This window comes from Carassius carassius, chromosome 8, assembly GCF_963082965.1.
Source record: "Carassius carassius chromosome 8, fCarCar2.1, whole genome shotgun sequence".
Classification (NCBI taxonomy): domain Eukaryota; kingdom Metazoa; phylum Chordata; class Actinopteri; order Cypriniformes; family Cyprinidae; genus Carassius; species Carassius carassius.
The window spans coordinates 32,862,509-32,886,719 of record NC_081762.1 but is presented as its reverse complement, the minus strand read 5'-3'; the positions used below and the strand labels follow the sequence as shown (position 1 = coordinate 32,886,719).

At 40.9% G+C, this 24,211-nt stretch overlaps 4 non-coding genes across 4 annotated transcripts; all 4 read right to left on the bottom strand.

The window, feature by feature from the left end:
- Positions 1–9,157: 9,157 nt before the first annotated feature.
- On the bottom strand, positions 9,158–9,230 carry trnaf-gaa (transfer RNA phenylalanine (anticodon GAA)). The gene has a single exon. It is a non-coding gene; the product is annotated as a tRNA-Phe (tRNA).
- Positions 9,231–9,506: 276 nt separating this feature from the next.
- On the bottom strand, positions 9,507–9,578 carry trnap-ugg (transfer RNA proline (anticodon UGG)). The gene has a single exon. It is a non-coding gene; the product is annotated as a tRNA-Pro (tRNA).
- A 7,734-nt stretch (positions 9,579–17,312) lies between these two features.
- Positions 17,313–17,385, bottom strand: trnaf-gaa (transfer RNA phenylalanine (anticodon GAA)). The gene has a single exon. It is a non-coding gene; the product is annotated as a tRNA-Phe (tRNA).
- Positions 17,386–17,492: 107 nt separating this feature from the next.
- On the bottom strand, positions 17,493–17,566 carry trnai-aau (transfer RNA isoleucine (anticodon AAU)). The gene has a single exon. It is a non-coding gene; the product is annotated as a tRNA-Ile (tRNA).
- Positions 17,567–24,211: the final 6,645 nt, after the last annotated feature.

Here is a 24,211-nt window from a genome sequence, read left to right as displayed (position 1 = left end):
AAAGTCCTCGAGACAGTGTGAAAGGCTAACGAATGCAAGTTGGCCTCTTAATTGACCTAAAAATGGGGCTGTATCTAACATGTAGAGGGATGTTAGGGAGGACAGCTGAAACGGTCAGATGTCACTTAGACCAGCGGGTCTCAATTCCAGTCCCGGAAGGGAGGAGGCCAACTTGGAAACAGATAGCTCTCTGGCTGTGGGGAAGCAGTTATACCTGTTCCTCTGGGTGTAACGGGACACAGAAGCAGCAGCGCTGGAGCAGGCGGAGCTGGGCCTGGACCGGATGTCAAAGCACCAGAAGATGGAATCACCATCGACACAGTCATGTCTGGGTTAAGGACTAGTGTGCCTAACAGTGACCCAGGTGCTGAAATGGGCTGCACAACTCCTGCTGCTGTGGGGACGGGTGCGATAGGGCACTCCCTTTTGGCAGAAGTGGGCCGGCGACCCGGTCGCAGAATTGGAGCCTGTCCTTCTCGATTTGGCGGAAGGATAAATTGATGTTTTGGGCCTGATGTTGATGGCACGTCATCCAATTTTTCCCTCGGCAGAGGAAGCTGCGTATCAGCCACATCAATTGGGTCAGATGGAGTCAGTCCCTGGGCGAGGACACTCATTTCCTGATTCTTCTGCTGCCGTTGAAACCTGAAAGTAAATTACTTGTAAAATATATATATATATGTGTGTGTGTGTGTACAGAAGTATTCAGTTCCCTTGAACCAAATAATGTGCCTTGCTTACCACTGAATGAGTGTCCTCTGGTTCAGCTCAAACAGCTGGATCATTGTTTCATCCATCAGCCTTCGACTGTTAAGCACCAGGTCTCGGATGTGGTGGTAATCTGAAAGGATTTTAGACCACCTGGGGGTGCAAACTCCAGCCTTCTTGGTCGGTGACTTGTGTAAAGCACACAGCTTCATACAAATGGCCTCAACCAAGCGGCTGGTGCTGGGCCACTGTGCTGGACCCCCAGGATGTCCAATCAGACACCGTTTCACACTCTCCACACCCGGTGTGACTCCGGACCGCTTCGGTGCCTTAAAGCGCCCATTGTCAGCTGAGGCTGATGTCGAGGCTGATAGTTGACCCGCTTTTTATCAACATCAGGGAGAACTGTCCACAGCTGGATGGCCTCTGTCACCTGCAGGTCGGTGAGGTAAGGAGCCTCACGAAGACCCACCAGGAAACCAGCCAGATCCTGGACCTTGTCCCACCCAGCGATGCCATCAGGTCAAATGACTGCTCCCTAGTAAATGCAGATTAGTGTTAATATACACTTCCAGTCAAAAGCCTTTGAACAGAAATATTTTTTTACATTTTTTAAAGAATTCTGCTCAACAAGCCTGCATTTATTTTATTCAAATACAACAAAAGCCATTATATTGTGAAATAATTTTACTATTTAAAATAAAAATGCTTTCTATTTGAATATAGTTTAAAGTGTAAGTTATTTCTGTGATGCCCAGCTGTATTTTCAGCATCATTTCCTGAGTCTTCAGTGTCACATGATCTTCAGAAATCATTCAGATATCCAAATTTGTTGTTCTAGAAACCTTTTTTTATTGATATTATTATCATCAATATTTAGAACAGTTGTGTACATTTTGTTCAAGATTCTTTGATGAATAGAAGGATCCAAGATAAGAGTTTATCTGTAATAAAAAGCTTTTTTAACATTATACACTATACCATCCAAAAGTGTGGAGTCAGAACATTTAAATCATTATATATTTAGTATTAAATTATAGAAATTAATACTTTTATTTAGCAAGGACGCATTAAATAGATGATAAAGACATTTATAATGTTACAATATATACTGAAATTCTATTCATCAAAGAAACCTAAACAAAAAATCTCTAGAAGCTATTTTTAACCTAATAATAATAATAATAATATAGCACCCGGCACCTGGTTTTTTTAGCAGCAAATTGGAATGATTTCTGAAGAATCGTGTGCCCTGAGTAATGATGTTAAATTCAGCATTGAAATCACAAGACTGAATTACTTTTTTAAATATATTCAAATGGATAGCAGTTATTTTAAATAGTAAAAATATTTCAAAATATTACTGCTTTTGTTGTATTTTGAATCAAATAAATGCAGGCTTAAAAAAAAAAACCTTGCTTGTAGAGTATTTGGAATAAAACGAGACTGAAACAAAATAAAGCCCTTAGAGTGTCTTACCTGAGCCTCGCCGGAGACACTGCTTCCAGTGTCAGATGGCTGTGACAGCACTGAAGAGGCAGGGGCGAGATACTGTCCCTCTCCTCCAGATGATGTGGACGGCTCAGCCAGTGATGCTGGGGACTGAGGCAGAGGCAAAGATGAGGGGCTGTTTCTGAGATCACGGCAGGGGTCATCCTCATACAGCACTGGAACTGTGATGTCCTCCATGCTCTCTTCCTCAAACCCCTCATCTAGCAGGTCCTGATCATCAACCTCCTCCACCAGCCGGTCTTCCTCCTCTGGGTTCTGGAGCACTGGAGTCAGTGTTTTGCCAGTCTGGCTGTAAAGGTACTCGATTCCCAGCAATTCACCTACAATAATAAAATGATAAAAAAAGAAAAAAAGTGCTCTTAATAATTTATCAAGTACATTGGAGGCTAAATAGATAACTTAATAGAATATTGCAAAAGAACAAATTAAATTTCTTACCTGTATATGCTCCAGGAGGGCGATAGCGCTCATCCCAGGGCTTCCCAAAGACTGTTCGGCTAAGCCGGTCCACAGCCTCTCTCATGGCACTGCCATATGTCCGAATGGAGGACGCCCGTTTTATGGCATCTTCCATTTGGTCATCATTCCAACGCATCAAGCCCTCAAGGAGATAGGCCTGAAAATGCGCATCGCTGGCACTGGTTCCTAAAAGTTAAATAATATTAAAAAATATATAAAAAAGGGTTTTATATGTCACATATGTACAATATATGTACTACACATAAGGTGCTCTGAAGTAACTTGTATACTACATTTAATAGAGTTGTGTAACTAAATTAAAAATGATTGTCACTTATTCCTGTATTACTAGTGACTTGTTAGTCAAGACAGCTTTGTCAATGCTAATGACATTAAAAAGTAATTGTAATGTAGAGTGTGACATTTATTAATGCGGCATTACTTTAAAGTGATGGAAGCAGTTACAATGCTTATATTTTCTACAGAAAAATAATAATCCATATGCATGTAATACCTGGAATAAAACGGTTCAGGTGGAGGTGGAACGACTCCAAGGAGGTAGAGCCACGAGCACACCTGTAGCAGCACAGCTCCACGCTGCCTTTCTTCAATGTCCCTGTCTTCATGTACAGCGGAAAGTCCTCTGGGTCTTGTATACACTGGACGTGCTTGCGCTGTTCCTTCCATATCTGCTGGATCCGTTTGTGGTCCAGCAGAGGAACTCCCAGGGTGTCCTTCCCATCCGCACTGTCAAACTGATCAATCAGTGACCCAATCAATCTGGCGGTCTCCTCCACCCCCCTGGTCCTCCTCCGGCAGTGCAGTGCCAACTCCCTCCGGGTAATGCGAGCACTGACCGCCTTTTCTGAGATGTGGCCAGTCTTCTTTGCCGCCAGGTCACTCTCTTTTGCAGAGCGAAGAGCAGCCACATCCTCTGGATCCCACTGAAAGATGCACGTGGACAGACGTGCCATGAAGATCCCGTAGAGTGGATGAGCCTCTGTCGTGACACCTGCAGCAAATCGCTGCATGAAGTGCCAGATGTCGAGGCGCACTACAAGCTCATCCCACTCCGAAAACATGATCTTCACCCGCGATTGGCCATACTGACTGCAGCAGTTCCTGTCCACGTACATCACTTTTGGGGCTGCCTCTCCTGCCTCTCGGTAGCGTTTCATCAGACCAGCTGCCATGGAGTCCAGTCCATGTCCCTCGGCAGCTGTCAGCACAGAGACAAGGACCTGGCCGTGTTCATTTCCGACATTTGTGCACCAGGCAGCTGTTCCTGAAGCAGCACCGGCAAGTTTCTTTGTAACCTATTGGGAAAAATAAAAGATGTGCTCTTTATGTATGCACATCACACACATATCCATATCTGGCAAATTTCTGGATATAAACAGGGCTTTGATACCTTTTTTGTCGAATCCATCTTGAGAACACAGCCAAAGACAGATGTTAATTTGGCCTTGACCTCGTGCAGTCGCCCCAGAACATCCCTGGCATACACGGCTAACAGCCACTTAGGTTTAGGCAGGGCAGGTAAAAGTGGAGGATCAGCAAACACAGGAGGCTGCACAAGGGAGGACCTTGTGAATGGTTCGCAGGCAGTCAGGTACTGCAAGACACGCTGTGTCCATGCCTCACTGTGCTGTTCCATCAGCTTCCTGTAAAGCTGAGTCACACTGTTGCCCAGTGTCCTCTCCCTCATCATCCTCAGCACCCGGTTGTCACATGAGTATCTAAGGAAGCAACAGTATAATCATGCAAATGCTTTAGTTGGTAAAAAATAACCCATATAAAAGCACCTAATAATGAATGATTGTCATTATGAATTACCTGTATGTCAGCAAAGCTGGAAACTGACTGCGGTGGCCCATATCCAGCTGTCCTAGGATGTCCTCAGACCAGGCAGGATATTTCTTTTTGCAGCGTTTGCACTCCAGATACTCAGTGGCAAGGTCATACCACCCGTCGATGTCCAAGACCTTACGCACGGTACGGTAAATTCCTGCCGCTGTTAGTCTGTGCTTACCACAGTCTGGGCGAACACAGACAAGAGGAAATAACCACATCTTCAGCGGCATCCATAAGAAAAGGGGCCGACAGAAGAAGAGGTCAGGTGAGGCAGGGGGCTGAGTGTTTATTAAAGGGGGCTGAGGAGGATAACACCAAAGTTTCAGCTGGGACACTATTTCTGACTTGCCGGTTCGTGGGTTGGCCTTAAATAGTGTGTTCCGGATCCACTCATGCTGGAAAGGTGGAAGTTGATCTTTCCAGTGACTTGGAAGCTCAGCTGGTGGCTGGTGATGTGAAGGAGCTGGTGCCTTGGCAGTTTCCACTGATGGAGATGGACCAGCACAGTCCTCTGAGTGAATAGTAAAAAAAAAACAATAAGGATGACTGTTGCATTTGATAGTAATATAATTGATAGTAGCCATAAATGCAGCGCACAAACAGCCTGCAAAGCACAATTTTTGGACAAGTATTCATAATTATTATGTTATATTTAGGAACGAGAGTGAAGAAAGTGGTACTAGTGTTAAGGAAGCAAAGAACACAGCATACACTATATTAATTTAAGGAGAATGGAATCAGTGCAGCTCACTGAGAATGAGGATCAGATGGAATGGAGGAAGGAAAATGTGGTGTGATGAATTAAGTGTAAAGCAACGAAGACCACGGACATGAAGCATACACACAGATAGAGTAAGGAAAAACTGTTCCTCTAATCATTAGAACAATGAATCTCCACCATCCTGTCTGCTCAGGGAGAGCTGAAGAGTGTGTGAGAAGAGCAAGCGGTGTGAAAAAGTTATCTGGTGATTATCTAACAACGGGTAAGTTCGGAAACGCAAATAAATACACTGACACCTTGAAAAATCCTTACGGTTTTGAAGTGCACTCAAAGAAAGCATCCCGCTTGAGGCATGATATGATATAATTCTGTATTGTAAACAAAACATATTTTAAAATGTTGATTATTTTCCCCCAAGAAATAACGCTTCTCAGTGTGTTTTCACAAAACATTCTTGTAATATGTGCATTTGTGTCATATGCCACACCTGTATTTAGCTGTGCTTCACATTGTGATGCAGCAAATACCAGCTCCTCATCGTCATCTTCAGCAGTGGGAACGGACTTGCCTGGAGCACAAATGTTAAAACTATCATTGTGAACAATACACAGTGACAAACATATGTAAGATGGTGCTTACTTACCAGTAGCGAAAAGCTGCATGGGGGGCAAATGTTTGGCTGGGGGTTCTGCTGCTGGAGGAGGTAAAGTGGACTGCAATAATGGATCTGGAAACGGCAAGTTGACAAGTTTGCCATAATGATAAATTAATATATGTAGAAATGCTGTAGGTAAAATTCTATATTCACACTCCTACTCACAGGGTTTAACTGGTGATGTGAGTTTTTCGCCAGCAGTGAAGGCGACAAATTTTTGCCACGTGCCAACAGCACTTTCACAGTTGCGATCTTCTGTACACCAGTTTGGATAGCTGCAGGTGGAGGTGCAGTGGTTGCAGAAGCACTGGAGGTTGCAGCGTGAGGTGCAGGCTGACGTACGCTGGTGCCCACAGCAGAAGCCCGTCTTTTCAGGACATATGTCTTGAAAATGGCCATGTTGGTTTTGGGCCTGGCATCTGCCTTAACGAGGTACCTGATGAGTGCTTGAGCCTCCTTGCTCTGGTCCTCATAAACATCTTTCATGGACCGGCCCTGGAAGTCACCAAACTCCACCATCAAGCAGCCCTGGTCTCCAGTTGCCCGGGCTTCTGCCTGCATTTCCTGCTTCCTCTGATACTTCTCCACTTCTTCTGCCATCTCTCTAATTTGAGAAGAGTACTGTAGGAACAGTTGTTTATTTTCTGACAGGGGTGTTGTCTGCGCCGTCTCATTGGAAATGCTGAGCACCAAATACACGGCATACCCCAGAGAGTTTTCCAGGAGCCATCTAAATCTCTGGCCCTGGTACTTCCCAAACTGAAGTTTGCAGTGAGCCAGTACTAAAAACTGGTCACTGGGGTCTCCACCGTTTGTGCTGACAAAAGTACTGGCCTCTGACAGCACCTCCTCCTTAGGTTTGGCCCTTCCAGACTCCACATTTTCAAGGCGCCTCGCCTCCGCCGAAGGTGCCATGAGGAGTCGGCTTGATGTTGCCGATTGCCGTTGAAAAGAGGGATATGCATACATTTTCTGAAATGAAAATCAGAAAAAGACTACTACCTTTTGCAATCTAAAAGACACCTGTATGTTAAGTGTGTAACAATAATTTAACAAGCTACGCATAAACTATATTACTGTGGTAATAAACATGGCCATGACATAAACTGTCCTGAAGTTGAGTTTTCTACAAAGGACAGGAATCCCTGACATATAAAATATGTAACGTCAATATGAAGTCTGAAATTTCCTTTTATTTTCAATGCTGTCATCTTAAACCATGATTACACACACACCAGGCTACAAAATATTACATTAAATATATCATACTTCAAATGTTGTCATCTTACCCCAGGGTTACACCAGGTGCTTTTACCTCTTAAAATCTCAGCCATTTTTCTGTGTTTTTAACTTTCTGATCTACCTAAATTAAAATAAGCACTATTCCCACATACTTTGGCCCATATGGATACATTTGGCCTTTTTTTGTTTGTTTTTAGTTAAGACTCTCAATGTTTTTTTTATAAAAAAAAGTCATTATTATTACAATATTTTAGAAAATATCAATTATTTCTTGGTAAATGCAGTTTTCCATATCTCCACAACAATTTGGTAACGATTTTTACAATTAAAATGTGTGTGTGTTATTATGTGTTAATACCAAATATAAATGTAAATAGTTTAATCATTATTTTCATTCATAGGGCCCAGAAACCATGATTTCTTAGACAATAAACACATCATTGTTGACAGTAGCATAGCTTAATTAGCTGACGGTCGATAAATTTAACTTATCTGATCATTTATCATGTGAAAAGTTACAGGTTCACAGGTACTGAAGAAAGCATGAACTGCACACGCTAGCTAGCTATACTGACACGATTCATTTTCCAAAAATACACACTGTATATGAACAAATAATGACCAGTTTTCAATGAATAAAGTAATAGCCTTACCTTTAACAAAGATGACAACAACGGCGATTGGTCAAAAGGAGGCCACAGGAGAGAAACGCGATTGATCAAAAGTAAGCCACGGAAGAGAAACGCGATTGTTCAAAAGTAAGCCACAGGCGAAACGCGATTGGTCAAAAGTAAGCCACAGGCGGAACGCGATTGGTCAAAAGTAAGCCACAGGCGAAACGCGATTGGCTCATGTGGGCTTACTTTGGGCTTACTTTGGCTCAGTCGGTGGGAAGCAGTAGGCGCGAGAGGTAGCGTGATCGATGCCCGCATTCTCCGAGTTGGCTCCTGCCCTTTTACTCACACATCCCTAGATCAGTGGTTTTCAATCCTGTCCTGGAGGCATCCCTGCCCTGCACATTTCGCATTTCCCCTCATCTAACACACCTGTTTCAAATCATCAGCTCATTAGTAGAGACTGCAAGACCTGATTTGGGTGTGTCTAATAAGGGAGACATACAAAATGTTCAGGGCAGGGGTGCCTCCAGGTAAGGTTTGAAAACCATTGCCCTAAAGAGACCGACTGAGCGTTGACGCAATGCTGCCACACTCCCACGTTAGCTTTTTTTGGGCTCACAGCTGACAAAAAGTATTTCAGACATGGTCCTGTGCAAATTGGTTGCAGAACAGTGCCATTTTACGCACAGTTCCCTAAAGCAGTGGTTTTCAAACCTGTCCTGGAGGCACCCCTGCCCTTCACATTTTGAATGTTTCCCTCATCTAACACACCTGTTTCAAATCATCAGCTCATTAGTAGAGACCGCGAGACCTTATTTGGGTGTGTCTAATAAGGGAGACAATAAAAATGTGCAGGGCAGGGGTGCCTCCAGGACAGGTTTGAGAACCACTGCCCTAAAGAGACAGACTGAGCATCGATGCAATGCGGCCACACTCTCTACGTTAGTTAATTTTTTTGGACTAAAAGGTGCCGAAAAGTATTTCAGACATTGTCCTGCGCAAACTGGTGGCAAAATAGGTCCCACCGAGATTTGAACATGGATCACTTGATTCTGAGTCCAGAGTGCTAACCATTACACCATGGAACCTTAACTGGTGCATCTGTTGCTCACAGGGCCACAAACACTGGCACCATCGCCAAACTAGTGCTGTTTTATCTTTTCCTGCGGCAAGAAAGCACACAGGCTCCACTGAGATTCGAACTCAGATAGCTGAATTCAAAGCCCAGAGTGCTGACCATTACACCATGGAACCGAAACTGCTTGATTGGAGGCCAATTTGGAAACAGATAGCTCTCTGGCTGTGGGGAAGCAGTTATACAGAGAGGTTGGAACCCAGTGATTTTTGGTCAATGGCATGCCTCAAAAAAGGGAAAAGTGTGGGAGATGTTGCCAAAACCCGGGATCGAACCAGGGACCTTTAGATCTTCAGTCTAACACTCTCCCAACTGAGCTATTTCGGCTACAACAAACCTCTGCTTAGCAAGCAGGGATTTCAGTGAGATCACCCTACTCTTTGTCGGAGCTGAAGAGCAGAGCAGAGATGAGCCCCCAGACAATAAAAACAGCTGGCCAGTGCGGGCATCGAACCCGCGACCTTGGCATTATTAGCACCACGCACTAATCAGCTGAGCTAACCGGCCTGGCTTAGCCATTAGTGTCTGCCTGATTGAAAAAAAACAGCTATAATGTTTGTGAATGCAATGAGACAATAAAGCTTCACATTTTAACCTGAACAAGGGCTCGTCCGGGATTTGAACCCGGGACCTCTCGCACCCAAAGCGAGAATCATACCCCTAGACCAACAAGCCTTTTTGCCCAAAGCCAAGAAAAAAGAGCTATTTCAGCAACAACAAAAGAAGGAACATGAACTAACGTGGAAGCAATCAAAGTCCTCGAGACAGTGTGAAAGGCTAACGAATGCAAGTTGGCCTCTTAATTGACCTAAAAATGGGGCTGTATCTAACATGTAGAGGGATGTTAGGGAGGACAGCTGAAATGGTCAAATGTCACTTAGACCAGCGGGTCTCAATTCCAGTCCTCGCGCCCCCTGCTCTTCACATTTTGTAAGTTTCTCGTATAGCTTCAGACATTTGTTCCATTCGAACGTAAGTGACCTGAGAACTGGACATCACATGACATCCCTCCGTGATTCAAGTTCAAAGCGTATGTATACGTTCAATTCATAGTGAGTAATACAGTGGTGTATCGAGGTATACAGAGGTAAATGATGTCACACTTCTCCATGTGTGAAGAAGTTGCGCAGCACAAATCCGTGAACCAATGTTCCAAAGTGAAGTATACTTTGACGGATTTCCCCTGCTCAGGGAGTGGGGAGCAATGAACACTGTGTAGGGACCATGTCAATCACTAGGAGCTCACTTCTAATGAGCTGATTATCCGAATCAGGTGTGCTAACAAAGAGAGACATGCAAAACATGCAGACCTGGGGGGAGCGAGGACTAGAATTGAGAACCGCTTCCTTAGACTTTAAGTCAGTGTGAGCAAAAGAGGTGAGAAGTTGTCTGCATGATCCGAGTGTTCCAAGGTAGCCTACATAATACAAGAATCCATACACATGCATACTGGCGTAACAAGACCGAGAAGGTCCTTAAACACAAAAGCTTAATCTCTTTGTTAATTCGACAACATAATCTCGGCCAGTGCAAAGGAGCAAGCCCAGAGGAGGGACAGCCTCTTTGCATAAAACCCGTCATTTCGAGCTATGCTCGTCATTCTTCAAAGGCCAGGGGAATTAGCTCAAATGGTAGAGCGCTCGCTTAGCATTCGAGAGGTAGCGGGATCGATGCCCGCATTCTCCAAGTTGGCTCCTGCCCTTTTACTCACACATCCCTAGATCAGTGGTTTTCAATCCTGTCCTGGAGGCATCCCTGCCCTGCACATTTCGCATTTCCCCTCATCTAACACACCTGTTTCAAATCATCAGCTCATTAGTAGAGACTGCAAGACCTGATTTGGGTGTGTCTAATAAGGGAGACAAACAAAATGTTCAGGGCAGGGGTGCCTCCAGGTAAGGTTTGAAAACCATTACCCTAAAGAGACCAACTGAGCGTTGACGCAATGCTGCCACACTCCGACGTTAGCTTTTTTTGGGCTCACAGCTGCCAAAAAGTATTTCAGACATGGTCCTGTGCAAATTGGTTGCAAAACAGTGCCATTTTACGCACAGTTCCCTAAAGCAGTGGTTTTCAAACCTGTCCTGGAGGCACCCCTGCCCTTCACATTTTGAATGTTTCCCTCATCTAACACACCTGTTTCAAATCATCAGCTCATTAGTAGAGACCGCGAGACCTTCTTCTTCTTTTTCTTCTTTTCGTTTTATGGCAGATTGCAACCATGACTATAAAGGTGCATACCGCCACCTACTGTATAGGAGTATGTTACATGAGAAGATATTATCATGACTATATCATCAATCAAAAAAAAAAAAAAAAAAAAAATACTACCTAAATCCTATTATATATTCCAATATTTTTCAAATATTGTACAACTGCTTTCTGTGCATCCTTTACCCCATCTCCTGTTGTGCCTAACAAACCTTCAATATTCCACTTTCTTCCTACCCGACTTATCTTTTGATTTAGTCTCATCCTCTCATCCCTATATTTCTTACAATGCAATAATACGTGTTCACCATCTTCCTTGGACCTACATTCTATACATTCATCAGATTGGCTTTTACCCATTAAAACCAATGTTTTATTTAATCCTGTGTGATCAAACCTTAGCCTGGTTAAAACACTCTCCTCTCTTCTGTTACTTCTATTCACCCCCTGTGCATTAATAGATTTTTGCAATCTGTATTTTTCCTTCCACTTTTATCCACATCCCACCTGTCCTGCCATTTTTTCATAATTTCTTTTTTGATTATTGCCTTAGCCTCTCCTTTTCCAAGGGGTATATTTATTTTATCATTTGTCCTGGATTATTTTTTTGCGATTTTATCTGCTCCCTCATTCCCTTTTATTCCTATATGAGCAGGTACCCAACATAATCTCACATCTATCTGTAGTCTCTGTAATCTAAATAAACTTTGTTGGATTTCTAGCATTAGATCTTCTCTACTAGATTTCATATTTTGAATACTATATAAAGCTGCTACAGAATCAACACAACACACCACTCTGTCTGGTTTTACTTCCTCAACCCACTGTAGTCCTACAATAATCGCCATCATCTCTGCCGTATACACTGAAGCCTGATCAGGTAATCTTTTTCCAATACTTATGTCCATTGTTGGTATATATATTCCTATTCCTACATTGTCCTTCTCATCCTTAGATCCATCTGTATAAATTTCTAAGTAACTATAATATTTGTTCCTTATATATTGACTTGCCAGGTGTCCTTTCTCACTCTCTTCCCATTCATTTTTTAGTTCCAAAATGTTTAAGTCTATCTCAGTTTTGGTAAATAACCATATAGGTATATTACTAATAGGTATAGGTGAATTAAACCATATATTTTTCACTCTATATTCCTCTGATTTTGTCTTTGTTACCCATCCAAAGCCATTACCTTTAAAAGACCTATACTCCCAACATTCTTGAATAACACTTTTTGCATGATTTTCATGTCCACATCCACTTAAGCGACTCCAATATGTAAGCATGAGCTTATTTCTCAGATCTGACGGCACTTCTCCTAACTCAACCTGTATTGCTTTAATTGGTGTTGATCTCATTACACCTGCACATATCCTCAATGCTTTGTTACTAATTCTATCTAGCTTCAGTAAATGTGTTTTAGCTGCTGCTCTATATACATAACATCCATAATCGATTGTTGACCTCATTAAAGCCCTGTAAATATATATTAGTGATTGTTTATTTGCTCCCCAGTCTTTCCCCACTACTGCTCTCATTAAATTGATGACTTTCTTGCATTTTGATTCCACCTTTTCAATGTGTATTTTCCATGTTCCCTTTTGGTCTTACCACATACCAAGATATTTAAAATGATATACTGTTTCCATATTATGTCCATATAACTGTAGGTTCTGTTTTTCTATCCCTTTCTTCCTTGTAAATATCATATGGCAAGACTTACTTGGAGAAAGCTTAAAGCCCCAGCTATACGACCATTGTTCTACCTTTCCTATGGCTTCCTTGATTTTATTTCTTACCCTTATAGGATCTCGTCCTCTTGCCCAGATGGCCCCATCATCTGCATACAAAGCTGATCCAATCCTTCTATCCAGATTCATAAAAATATCATTGATCATAACATTAAATAAAACTGGACTAGTAACACTACCTTGTGGAATTCCATTACCAATTTCAAATTCCTCAGAAATTCCTGATCCCACTTTAACTCTAAATCTTCTTTCTGACAGAAAGTCTAAGACCCAATTATAAAACCTACCTCTAATTCCCATTTGGTTCATTTTAATTAACAGCCCTTCCCTCCACATGGAATCATAAGCTTTTTCAATATCAAAGAACACAATACTCATTATTTCTTTCATTTTAAAAGTTTTTTCTATTTCATTGCTTACTTTCACCACCGCATCCATTGTGGAACGCCCTTTCCTAAATCCACTTTGATATGGTGCGAATAATCCTCTATATTCGAGGGTCCAGTTAAGTCTTCTGACTAGTATCTTCTCCATCCACTTGCAGAGATGTGACGTAAGGGCAATAGGTCTATAATTACCAGCATTATTCGGGTCTTTCCCAGGTTTATTAAATGGCAATATTAATGCTCTTTTCCAGCTTTTTGGTATTTTACCGTCTTCCCATATCTTGTTAAATAACTTTAATATTATCTGCAATACTTTCCCAGGTATTTTCTGGAACATGATGTAACTTAGTTGATCTTCTCCTGTAGCAGTATTCTTAATATCATTTAATACTATCACTAGTTCATTCAAGTTCATTTCTGCATCCATAGTACATTCCTCACAATCTTTTTTAATAAACACATCTCTATTTTCTTTAAGAACCTTCTCTTTATGTAATCTATGTATATCATCCAAATGATCCCCACTATGAATACTGGCAAACTTCTTTCCCAATGCATTTGCCTTTTCTTTATCTGTTATTGCCAGTATTCCATCATCCTCTAATACAGGTATTTTAGTATACACTTTTTTTCCCACTCATTTTCTTCATCATTGACCACACTTCTCCTATTTTAACTTCCCTCCCTATAGTAGAACAATAGTTCTTCCATGCATTTTGTTTACTATTCTTAATTATTCTTCGTGCCTGAGCCTTTTTCCTCTGATAATCAATTAAGTTATCTTGGTTCAAATTACCTCTTAACATTCTCATTGCCCGATTTCGTTCTTTAATAGCTTTTGTACATGTATCATTCCACCATGGGACCATTTTCCTATTCCCCCCAACTGACTTAAATGGTATGCTTTTTAATGCTGCATTCATTATTAAATGTGTAACCTCAGATGCACATTCCTCAATATCACCCTGCATTGAGACTGTCTCTGCTGAAATACAACATATTTTTTTAAATTTTTCCCAACCAGCTTCTTCAAACTCCTATTTCTTATGATTAGGCCTTTCTTGGAGATCTATTTCAATATTTATAGAGCAAAATATTGGAAAATGGTCACAATACTTTCTATCACCTTCCATTCACAAGATTGTGACATTTTATTAGAGACCAGAGTGAGATCAATACAAGACAGTGTGTTAGAACGTATATCAATTCTTGTACCATTCCCATTATTTAAACAAACTAATTGCCTAACATTCATCATTTCCTCCACTGCTTCTCCATTATTATCTGTATGCTTACTTCCCCAAAGACTATTATGTGCATTGAAGTCTCCACACCATATTTCTTTCCGGTTCCCTTGTCTACTTATTATTCCCTCTAATGTTTCTAGGTTTAATGATTTACTAGGGTTATATAAGTTTATTACTACTAAGTGTCCATCTGATTTATAAATTTCAGTAATTACACATTCTATTTCTGTTGTAGTTTCTATTCTTCTAAATGGTATCCCATTCCTTACAAATGTTGCACATCCTCCACCCTGATTCCCACCTCTATCAAACCTAACAGACTCATAACCAGGTATAATAAAATCAAGGTGAGGCCTTAGCCAGGTCTCTTGAATGCAAATAGTATCAGGTTTGACTTCAGACTCTACTATAAACTTCTTAAATTCTTGTCCATTTGCAGTCAGACTCCTAGCATTCCATTGTAACAGATGGAATACCATAATAAATTTAAGTAATACTCTGAGACCCTCCATCATTATTAGTGCTTAGCTTGTCATGTATATCTTTTGCTTTTAAATCTTTGATACCCAAGAATTCCTCTGCAGCTTCTACCACGGTCTTGATCCTGTCACTTTTCCTTTCTTGTCGTGTGGCAACATTCACAACTTTGCATATAAAAGCTACAAAGCTCTTTTTTTATACCATCAAGGTGTTCTCCTCCACTATACACTTATGTTTACATGGTTGCTGTATGGCAATGGTTATTGGGCCTACTTTTCCTGGCTGACATCTCTTTATGTTTAACCTCTGAGGTAGGCCTGCTGCTCCATATATTACATTTTCATTGAGGTTTTCATGACTCTCTATTTGACTATTTTTCTTTGTTTCATAGTTGCCTATGTCTTTAATAGCCTCTGCATATGACATCTTATTCACAACCTTGTACCTTTGTACTTCTTTAGCTTGTTTCTGGACCACACATCCAGCATATGCAGCACTATGCTCACCTCCACAGTTGCAGCATTTTAGCTTGGTATCCTTATTACATTTTCCATATTCATGGTCTCCTCCACATTTCGCACATCTTTGTCTCCATTTACATTGTTGTACTGTATGACCCATTCTCTGGCACTTAAAGCATCTCAATGGTTGAGGGATATACTCCCTAACTTTGTAATTGATCCAGCCTATTTGAACTTCATAAGGTAAGGATTTTTCAAAAACAAGCAATACAGATAGACTGTCTGATTTAATACCACTTTTATTGCTTTGGAGCCTTTTCACCTCTAATACTTTCCCACCTTTAATCGCACTCTTTACCTCGTCCACAGACATTTCCAGTGGAACATTTGAGATCACTCCTCTTAGCTTTGCTGCCATTCCTGGTACATGCACTTTAATCTTTCCACCACCAAGATTACTCATTTTCAAAATCATTTCCTGCTGCTTCTTATTTATTGCTGAAATTAGAATTCTTCTGTTATTCAGTAGTTTAGCGTATTTAATTTTCCCCATATCCTTCTCAATTGCTTTGGTCACTTGAACTGGGTGAAAATAGGGAAGTCGTGGCCTAATGGTTAGAGAGTCGGACTCCCAATCGAAAGGTTATGAGTTCGAGTCCCGGGCTGGCAGGAATTGTGGGTGGGGGGAGTGCATGTACAGTTCTCTCTCCACCTTCAATACCATGACTTAGGTGCCCTTGAGCAAGGCATCGAACCCCCAACTGCTCCCTGGGCGCCGCAGCATAAATGGCTGCCCACTGCTCCGGGTGTGTGTGTTCACTGCTCTGTGTGTGTGCATTTTGGATGGGTTAAATGCAGAGCACAAATTCTGAGTATGGGTCACCATACTTGGCTGAATGTCACTTCACTTCACTTTAAATGACCTTTATCATTACTGAGCGTGATAATAACTTTCCACTCTTCCTGCTTATCATCTAAGTCAGGTCTACTGTTCCCCTTAGATTTAGCTTTAATCTTTTTGTTAACTTGTCTACCCTCCCCTCCACTACTCGCTTCAGACCAAGATTTTTTCCTTGCCTTTTTTGTTTGGCTAATCTCCATATCTGAAACCCTTCCATAATTATCGCTACCATCCGAGCTATCGCCCATCGTTACACTCACAATACAGTTCGGTTGCAATCTGCCTTCGCTTCGTCCAAAATCTTCCGTCCTCTCCAACCTTCACATTTTGAATGTTTCCCTCATCTAACACACCTGTTTCAAATCATCAGCTCATTAGTAGAGACCGCGAGACCTTATTTGGGTGTGTCTAATAAGGGAGACAATAAAAATGTGCAAGGGCAGGGGTGCCTCCAGGACAGGTTTGAGAACCACTGCCCTAAAGAGACAGACTGAGCATCGATGCAATGCGGCCACACTCTCTACGTTAGTTAATTTTTTTGGACTAAAAGGTGCCGAAAAGTATTTCAGACATTGTCTTGCGCAAACTGGTGGCAAAATAGGTCCCACCGCGATTTGAACTCGGATAACTGGATTCAGAGTCCAGAGTGCTAACCATTACACCATGGAACCTTAACTGGTGCAGCTGTTGCTCACAGGGCCACAAACACTGGCACCATCGCCAAACTAGTGCTGTTTTATCTTTTCCTGTGGCAAGAAAGCACACAGGCTCCACCGAGATTCGAACTCAGATCGCTGGATTCAAAGCCCAGAGTGCTGACAATTACACCATGGAACCGAAACTGATTAGTTTGAGGCCAACTTGGAAACAGATAGCTCTCTGGCTGTGGGGAAGCAGTTATACAGAGAGGTTGGAACCCAGTGATTTTTGGTCAATGGCCCGCCTCAAAAAAGGGAAAAGTGTGTGAGATGTTGCCGTAACCCGGGATCGAACCAGGGACCTTTAGATCTTCAGTCTAACGCTCTCCCAACTGAGCTATTTCGGCTACAACAAACCTCTACTTAGCAAGCAGGCATTTCAGTGAGATCACCCTACTCTTTGTCGGCGCTGAAGAGCAGAGAAGAGATGAGCCCCCAGACAATAAAAAACAGCTGGCCAGTACGGGGATCGAACCCACGACCTTGGCGTTATTAGCACCACGCTCTAACCAGCTGAGCTAACCGGACTGGCTTAGCCATCCGTGTCTGCCTGATTGGAAAAATCCTGCCATAATGTTTGTGAATGCAATGAGACAATAAAGCTTCACGTTTTAACCTAAACTAGGGGTAGTCCGGGATTTGAACCCGGGACCTCTCGCACCCAAAGCGAGAATCATACCCCTAGACCAACGAGCCTTCTTGCCCAAAGCCAGGAAAAAAGAGCTATTTCAGCATCAACAACAGAAGGAACATGAACTAACGTGGAAGCAATCAATGTCCTCGAGACAGTGTGAAAGGCTAACGAATGCAAGTTGGCCTCTTAATTGACCTAAAAATGGGGCTGTATCTAACATGTAGAGGGATGTTAGGGAGGACAGCTGAAATGGTCAGATGTCACTTAGACCAGCGGGTCTCAATTCCAGTCCTCGCGCCCCCTGCTCTTCACATTTTGTAAGTTTCTCGTATAGCTTCAGACATTTGTTCCATTCGAACGTAAGTGCCCTTAGAACTGGACATCACATGACATCCCTCCGTGATTCAAGTTCAAAGCGTATATATACGTTCACTTTATAGTGAGTAATACAGTGGTGTATCGAGGTATACAGAGCTAAATGATGTCAAACTTCTCCATGTGTGAAGAAGTTGCGCAGCACAAATCCGTGAACCAATGTTCCAAAGTGAAGTATACTTTGACAGATTTCCCCTGCTCAGGGAGTGGGGAGCAATGAACACTGTGTAGGGACCATGTCAATCACTAGGAGCTTACTTCTAATGAGCTGATTATCAGAATCAGGTGTGCTAACAAAGAGAGACATGCAAAACATGCAGACCTGGGGGGAGCGAGGACTAGAATTGAGAACCGCTTCCTTAGACTTTAAGTCAGTGTGAGCAAAAGAGGTGAGAAGTTGTCTGCATGATCCGAGTGTTCCAAGGTAGCCTACATAATACAAGAATCCATACACATGCATACTGGCGTAACAAGACCGAGGCCAGTGCAAAGGAGCAAGGCCAAAGGAGGGACAGCCTCTTTGCATCAAACCCGTCATTCCCAGCTATGCTCGTCATTCTTGAAAGGCCAGGGGAATTAGCTGAAATGGTAGAGTGCTCGCTTAGCATTCGAGAGGTAGCGGGATCGATGCCCGCATTCTCCGAGTTGGCTCCTGCCCTTTTACTCACACATCCCTAGATCAGTGGTTTTCAATCCTGTCCTGGAGGCATCCCTGCCCTGCACATTTCGCATTTCCCCTCATCTAACACACCTGTTTCAAATCATCAGCTCATTAGTAGAGACTGCAAGACCCGATTTGGGTGTGTCTAATAAGGGAGACATACAAAATGTTCAGGGCAGGGGTGCCTCCAGGAAAGGTTTGAAAACCATTGCCCTAAAGAGACCGACTGAGCGTTGACGCAATGCTGCCACACTCCGACGTTAGCTTTTTTTGGGCTCACAGCTGCCAAAAAGTATTTCAGACATGGTCCTGTGCAAATTGGTTGCAAAACAGTGCCATTTTACGCACAGTTCCCTAAAGCAGTGGTTTTCAAACCTGTCCTGGATGCACCCCTGCCCTTCACATTTTGAATGTTTCCCTCATCTAACACACCTGTTTCAAATCATCAGCTCATTAGTAGAGACCGCGAGACCTTCTTCTTCTTTTTCTTCTTTTCGTTTTATGGCAGATTGCAACCATGACTATAAAGGTGCATACCGCCACCTACTGTATAGGAGTATGTAACATGAGAAGATATTATCATGACTATATCATCAATCAAAAAAAAAAAAATACTACCTAAATCCTATTATATATTCCAATATTTTTCAAATATTGTACAACTGCTTTCTGTGCATCCTTTACCCCATCTCCTGTTGTGCCTAACAAACCTTCAATATTCCACTTTCTTCCTACCCGACTTATCTTTTGATTTAGTCTCATCCTCTCATCCCTATATTTCTTACAATGCAATAATACGTGTTCACCATCTTCCTTGGACCTACATTCTATACATTCATCAGATTGGCTTTTACCCATTAAAACCAATGTTTTATTTAATCCTGTGTGATCAAACCTTAGCCTGGTTAAAACACTCTCCTCTCTTCTGTTACTTCTATTCACCCCCTGTGCATTAATAGATTTTTGCAATCTGTAATATTTCCTTCCACTTTTATCCACATCCCACCTGTCCTGCCATTTTTTCATAATTTCTTTTTTGATTATTGCCTTAGCCTCTCCTTTTCCAAGGGGTATATTTATTTTATCATTTGTCCTGGATTATTTTTTTGCGATTTTATCTGCTCCCTCATTCCCTTTTATTCCTATATGAGCAGGTACCCAACATAATCTCACATCTATCTGTAGTCTCTGTAATCTAAATAAACTTTGTTGGATTTCTAGCATTAGATCTTCTCTACTAGATTTCATATTTTGAATACTATATAAAGCTGCTACAGAATCAACACAACACACCACTCTGTCTGGTTTTACTTCCTCAACCCACTGTAGTCCTACAATAATCGCCATCATCTCTGCCGTATACACTGAAGCCTGATCAGGTAATCTTTTTCCAATACTTATGTCCATTGTTGGTATATATATTCCTATTCCTACATTGTCCTTCTCATCCTTAGATCCATCTGTATAAATTTCTAAGTAACTATAATATTTGTTCCTTATATATTGACTTGCCAGGTGTCCTTTCTCACTCTCTTCCCATTCATTTTTTAGTTCCAAAATGTTTAAGTCTATCTCAGTTTTGGTAAATAACCATATAGGTATATTACTAATAGGTATAGGTGAATTAAACCATATATTTTTCACTCTATATTCCTCTGATTTTGTCTTTGTTACCCATCCAAAGCCATTACCTTTAAAAGACCTATACTCCCAACATTCTTGAATAACACTTTTTGCATGATTTTCATGTCCACATCCACTTAAGCGACTCCAATATGTAAGCATGAGCTTATTTCTCAGATCTGACGGCACTTCTCCTAACTCAACCTGTATTGCTTTAATTGGTGTTGATCTCATTACACCTGCACATATCCTCAATGCTTTGTTACTAATTCTATCTAGCTTCAGTAAATGTGTTTTAGCTGCTGCTCCATATACATAACATCCATAATCGATTGTTGACCTCATTAAAGCCCTGTAAATATATATTAGTGATTGTTTATTTGCTCCCCAGTCTTTCCCCACTACTGCTCTCATTAAATTGATGACTTTCTTGCATTTTGATTCCACCTTTTCAATGTGTATTTTCCATGTTCCCTTTTGGTCTTACCACATACCAAGATATTTAAAATGATCTACTGTTTCCATATTATGTCCATATAACTGTAGGTTCTGTTTTTCTATCCCTTTCTTCCTTGTAAATATGGCAAGACTTACTTATATGGCAAGACTTACTTGGAGAAAGCTTAAAGCCCCAGCTATACGACCATTGTTCTACCTTTCCTATGGCTTCCTTGAATTTATTTCTTACCCTTATAGGATCTCGTCCTCTTGCCCAGATGGCCCCATCATCTGCATACAAAGCTGATCCAATCCTTCTGTCCAGATTCATAAAAATATCATTGATCATAACATTAAATAAAACTGGACTAATAACACTACCTTGTGGAATTCCATTACCAATTTCAAATTCCTCAGAAATTCCTGATCCCACTCTAACTCTAAATCTTCTTTCTGACAGAAAGTCTAAGACCCAATTATAAAACCTACCTCTAATTCCCATTTGGTTCATTTTAATTAACAGCCCTTCCCTCCACATGGAATCATAAGCTTTTTCAATATCAAAGAACACAATACTCATTATTTCTTTCATTTTAAAAGTTTTTTCTATTTCATTGCTTACTTTCACCACCGCATCCATTGTGGAACGCCCTTTCCTAAATCCACTTTGATATGGTGCGAATAATCCTCTATATTCGAGGGTCCAGTTAAGTCTTCTGACTAGTATCTTCTCCATCCACTTGCAGAGATGTGACGTAAGGGCAATAGGTCTATAATTACCAGCATTATTCGGGTCTTTCCCAGGTTTATTAAATGGCAATATTAATGCTCTTTTCCAGCTTTTTGGTATTTTACCGTCTTCCCATATCTTGTTAAATAACTTTAATATTATCTGCAATACTTTCCCAGGTATTTTCTGGAACATGATGTAACTTAGTTGATCTTCTCCTGTAGCAGTATTCTTAATATCATTTAATACTATCACTAGTTCATTCAAGTTCATTTCTGCATCCATAGTACATTCCTCACAATCTTTTTTAATAAACACATCTCTATTTTCTTTAAGAACCTTCTCTTTATGTAATCTATGTATATCATCCAAATGATCCCCACTATGAATACTGGCAAACTTCTTTCCCAATGCATTTGCCTTTTCTTTATCTGTTATTGCCAGTATTCCATCATCCTCTAATACAGGTATTTTAGTATACACTTTTTTTCCCACTCATTTTCTTCATCATTGACCACACTTCTCCTATTTTAACTTCCCTCCCTATAGTAGAACAATAGTTCTTCCATGCATTTTGTTTACTATTCTTAATTATTCTTCGTGCCTGAGCCTTTTTCCTCTGATAATCAATTAAGTTATCTTGGTTCAAATTACCTCTTAACATTCTCATTGCCCGATTTCGTTCTTTAATAGCTTTTGTACATGTATCATTCCACCATGGGACCATTTTCCTATTCCCCCCAACTGACTTAAATGGTATGCTTTTTAATGCTGCATTCATTATTAAATGTGTAACCTCAGATGCACATTCCTCAATATCACCCTGCATTGAGACTGTCTCTGCTGAAATACAACATATTTTTTTAAATTTTTCCCAACCAGCTTCTTCAAACTCCTATTTCTTATGATTAGGCCTTTCTTGGAGATCTATTTCAATATTTATAGAGCAAAATATTGGAAAATGGTCACAATACTTTCTATCACCTTCCATTCACAAGATTGTGACATTTTATTAGAGACCAGAGTGAGATCAATACAAGACAGTGTGTTAGAACGTATATCAATTCTTGTACCATTCCCATTATTTAAACAAACTAATTGCCTAACATTCATCATTTCCTCCACTGCTTCTCCATTATTATCTGTATGCTTACTTCCCCAAAGACTATTATGTGCATTGAAGTCTCCACACCATATTTCTTTCCGGTTCCCTTGTCTACTTATTATTCCCTCTAATGTTTCTAGGTTTAATGATTTACTAGGGTTATATAAGTTTATTACTACTAAGTGTCCATCTGATTTATAAATTTCAGTAATTACACATTCTATTTCTGTTGTAGTTTCTATTCTTCTAAATGGTATCCCATTCCTTACAAATGTTGCACATCCTCCACCCTGATTCCCACCTCTATCAAACCTAACAGACTCATAACCAGGTATAATAAAATCAAGGTGAGGCCTTAGCCAGGTCTCTTGAATGCAAATAGTATCAGGTTTGACTTCAGACTCTACTATAAACTTCTTAAATTCTTGTCCATTTGCAGTCAGACTCCTAGCATTCCATTGTAACAGATGGAATACCATAATAAATTTAAGTAATACTCTGAGACCCTCCATCATTATTAGTGCTTAGCTTGTCATGTATATCTTTTGCTTTTAAATCTTTGATACCCAAGAATTCCTCTGCAGCTTCTACCACGGTCTTGATCCTGTCACTTTTCCTTTCTTGTCGTGTGGCAACATTCACAACTTTGCATATAAAAGCTACAAAGCTCTTTTTTTATACCATCAAGGTGTTCTCCTCCACTATACACTTATGTTTACATGGTTGCTGTATGGCAATGGTTATTGGGCCTACTTTTCCTGGCTGACATCTCTTTATGTTTAACCTCTGAGGTAGGCCTGCTGCTCCATATATTACATTTTCATTGAGGTTTTCATGACTCTCTATTTGACTATTTTTCTTTGTTTCATAGTTGCCTATGTCTTTAATAGCCTCTGCATATGACATCTTATTCACAACCTTGTACCTTTGTACTTCTTTAGCTTGTTTCTGGACCACACATCCAGCATATGCAGCACTATGCTCACCTCCACAGTTGCAGCATTTTAGCTTGGTATCCTTATTACATTTTCCATATTCATGGTCTCCTCCACATTTCGCACATCTTTGTCTCCATTTACATTGTTGTACTGTATGACCCATTCTCTGGCACTTAAAGCATCTCAATGGTTGAGGGATATACTCCCTAACTTTGTAATTGATCCAGCCTATTTGAACTTCATAAGGTAAGGATTTTTCAAAAACAAGCAATACAGATAGACTGTCTGATTTAATACCACTTTTATTGCTTTGGAGCCTTTTCACCTCTAATACTTTCCCACCTTTAATCTCACTCTTTACCTCGTCCACAGACATTTCCAGTGGAACATTTGAGATCACTCCTCTTAGCTTTGCTGCCATTCCTGGTACATGCACTTTAATCTTTCCACCACCAAGATTACTCATTTTCAAAATCATTTCCTGCTGCTTCTTATTTATTGCTGAAATTAGAATTCTTCTGTTATTCAGTAGTTTAGCGTATTTAATTTTCCCCATATCCTTCTCAATTGCTTTGGTCACTTGAACTGGGTGAAAATAGGGAAGTCGTGGCCTAATGGTTAGAGAGTCGGACTCCCAATCGAAAGGTTATGAGTTCGAGTCCCGGGCTG